We start from the raw sequence: 486 nt of genomic DNA, 5'->3' as shown, positions 1-486 counted from the left end.
AATGAAGAGAATCGACCCGATCATTTCGGAACTGCAACTTTTCTTTTCCGTTAGGTATACCTACGAGCTACTTAATGTACCTTACTATTTGTAATAAGCTACAAAATATGTATCACTATAATAAATAGGAGCTGCGCGAACATATGCACAGAGGCTTTGTTAATCACAGCTTTAGTAGTACGATTGGTATCTCATAGAGCTGTACAATGACTAGCCAGCATGAAGATCATCGCTTTATTTTTCGTTCTCATTGCACTGAAAAAATTTTCCGAACGAAACTCGCGGTAGAGAGTTTTCTCTCCTTTTTTACCCCTCTCAGTGGAAGAAAGAAACAAGAAAACGCTATCTTTTTTTTCCCCCTTTTCTCTCTCGTTTTATTCCCTCGCGCGGATACACGGATTTTATGTACACGTATGTAGGAGGTACATACGAACGTTCCGTGTACACGTAATAGAAGAAGAAACGACGAAACCGAGAAAAAAAAAA

Source organism: Habropoda laboriosa, unplaced genomic scaffold (genome assembly GCF_001263275.1).
Source record: "Habropoda laboriosa isolate 0110345459 unplaced genomic scaffold, ASM126327v1 scaffold97, whole genome shotgun sequence".
NCBI classification, from domain to species: Eukaryota; Metazoa; Arthropoda; class Insecta; order Hymenoptera; family Apidae; genus Habropoda; species Habropoda laboriosa.
This window is presented reverse-complemented; position numbering follows the sequence as displayed.